Source organism: Saccostrea cucullata, unplaced genomic scaffold (assembly GCF_032062105.1).
Source record: "Saccostrea cucullata isolate Sc308-1 unplaced genomic scaffold, CSIRO_AGI_Scuc_v1 ctg2542, whole genome shotgun sequence".
NCBI lineage: Eukaryota > Metazoa > Mollusca > Bivalvia > Ostreida > Ostreidae > Saccostrea > Saccostrea cuccullata.
In genome coordinates this window covers 151,537-154,837 of record NW_026922077.1, presented here as the reverse complement: position 1 = coordinate 154,837, position 3,301 = coordinate 151,537, and positions in this window count along the sequence as shown.

Below are 3,301 nucleotides of genomic sequence, written 5' to 3'. Positions count from 1 at the left end.
ACAGTTTTCCGCCCAATATTGAAGCTTAATGATTTGCTGACTTTTTTTCCATATGTTTGCAGAATCATTGCACTTATATAAGAGATGTTCTATGTTTTCAACTTCCCCACACTTGTTACAAAATCTGTGCACATCAGCATTCCATTTACTAACATTCAAATTATTATTCAACAGTTTATGTAATAGTTTATAATTAAAATGAGCAATTTGTTTATCAAACATTTTAGTAATTTTCATATGAAAAATTTTTGGCCATATTGATCTAGGAATATCAAATAGGTTTGTCCAATATTTTACAGTTATAGGTTGGTGAAATTTCTTTGCTCTCAATATGTTGTAGAAAAAGGAGGATTTCTGACTCTCCACATTGCAATAAACATCACCATAAAATAAAACAAAGTGATAATCTTTAATATTGACATACTGAGCTTTTTTACATTCAAAGATTTTTGAGTACTTATTAAACACAGATTTCACTATTAAATATTCACAGAATATGTTTCTTTTATCTATAATTTTTTCTAAAAAATATGAAATATCTTGTAGTCTTCCATTTATGTCAAAAAGATCTTTGTATATAACACACCTGATTTTATCCAGTTTGATAGGAATATTGGTTTGTTTTTATGCATAAATAATGTATTTTTCCAAATAGGTAATGACAAAAACTCATCAGTGGACATTTTTTCCATATCTTTTTGTTTTTTGCATTTATTGAATGCACAAAATGCCTGTTTGTAGAAACAAGGTAGCAAGTTTAATTCATGATAATCTGTAATATCTTGCACATTTGTTTTGAGTAAATAGTCAAGAGTTAAATTCTCTTTGCTAAGAATATTTTGAATAAAAGACACCAAACTATTGTTAGATTTGAGAATTCTTGGAATCCAAGAAGCTTTCGCAGAGAGAAATTTTGTTTCAACATCAAAGATATTAATACCACCCTCCTCCTCTTTTCCTATAAGGGTATTCCTTTTTATCCTATCTTTAGCATTCCATATAAAGTTATAAATTATTCTATTGATTTGCTTGAAATATTCCTCAGGGGGACTTGGCAGAATACTAGCTACATATTGAAATTTTGATATAATGAGATTATTTACAATTTCTTTCTTTCCAAAAATAGTTAGTTTTCTTTTTTCCCATGCTTTTACAGTGTCAACAATCTTATTTATTTTTTCATTCCAATTTTTTTCCTCACAGAGGTTCTTGTTATGTCCTATATAGATTCCAAGTGTTTTTACTGGAACATTTGTTACATTTATTCCATATACATTTCTACACGTGTCTTTTAAAGGTCCTAGGAGTATACATTCAGATTTATGCAAGTTTAGTTTAGGACCAGCAAGGATAGAGAAATTATTTATTATTTCTATCACATGTTTTACAGACACTAAATCTTTTAGAGGGTTCGTTGAATCATCAGCATGTTGTAACATTTTAATTTCAGATTGATCATTTACTTGAAACCCTTTAACCTGTTCTGATTTATTTATTCTGATTGACAAGATTTCAGTGGCAAGTATGAATAACAATGCAGAAATGGGACAGCCTTATCTGAAGCTTCTTGTCATTCTACAAGTTTTTGAAATAAAACCATTATTTTTTACTCTAAAAGTAGGCTTATTGTATAGAATTGAAATCCATTTAATAAAATTTGGACCAAAATTAAATTGCTCTAATGCTTGTACCATAAACTCCCATTCAACAGTATCAAAAGCTTTTTCAAAACCTAAAGATAATAATAAGCCATTCTCCTTCTGATTTTCACAAAAGTCAAAGATATCTTGAATTAGACGTGCATTATTTCCTATATATCGACCTTTAATATATGCTGACTGGTCTTTATTTATTAATTTTGAGATAACCCTTTGTAGTCTTCTAGCCAAGACAAAAGCAAGTATTTTATAATCACAGTTTGTAATATGGGTCTGTAGTTTTTCAAATTACTTTTATCACCCTTTTTGAAAATTAAACTTATAACAGCTAATTTCTGAGTTGATGGTAGTTCACCATATTCAAAAGATTTTAAAAGTGAATCATAAAAGTAATCTTTTATTTCATTCCAAAATATTTTGTAAAATTCGACTGGTATGCCATCTAGACCAGGTGATTTATTGTTATCCATATTTTTAATAGCCTCTACACATTCTCTTAGGGTAGGAAATTCCTCACATATTTTTTGTTGTTCTGTGCCTAATCTTGTTTTTAATTTAGTATTCTTTAAATAATTTCTTATGTCTTCAGATTTAGGGTTTTGTGATGTGTACAGTTTTTCATAGAATTTACATAATTGCCCCAAGATATCATTACTACTAAAATAGGTTTGGTTATCTTGGTCAATTTTTTCAATAACATTACTTTGTTGATGCTTATTTTCTAGTTTTAAGAAATAAGAAGAGCATTTCTCTCCACACTTAACCCAGTTTGCCCTAAATCTAATGTATGCTCCTTTTAATATTTTATCATATATTTGATGTAATTCTCTTTCTAGCTTATATTTTTCTTGATTATTAATTTCATTAAAAGGCCTATTTTCAATATTTGTAATTCTGTTTTCAATTTCTTTTACTCTTTGTTTAGTATTCTTACTTTTGGTTTTGGAGTAGGTTATAGAAAACTCTTTAACAGTAAGTTTAACCATCTCCCATCTTTTTTGTGCACATCTTATATTTCTAAATTCAAGTTCTTTATTTTTTAAAATGTCTTTTAATTGTTTACAAAAGTCTTCCTTTACAAAATATGAAGTATTCATTTTCCAGTATCCACAACCTCTCTTGTTTTTCTGAAGAATAAAGTATATTTTTAGTCCTAGATGACCACTCATTCTATTATTATTTACTTTAGGACACTTTCTTAAAGAAAAGCAGTCTATAGATAATGGAAATTTTTCTGCAAATAAAATATAGTCTATTCTGCTACTTGGAGTATTGTTTGCATTGCACCAAGTAATGCCAGATTTATTTTCATGCATTTTTTTTCAGCATCTATCAGTTTTAATTGTTTTATTAAAGAGTTTAATTGCGTTTTGCTTGAATCAGTATTCTGATTATAGTTGTCAATATTACAATTTAAATCCCCACATACAATCAAGTTCTCAAGACTCTTAGCATTTTTTCTTACCCAAGATTTAGTTGTGATATAAAAGTTCTTTCTATCCGATACATTATTTGGTGCATAGAGATTTGCTATTGAAAACATTATATCATTAATTAACACCTACCATCTTGATGATTATAATTTAGAATATACATTATCCCAACATGCTTTGACCAAAGTTTCAGCTTTCCTGGCCCACAGC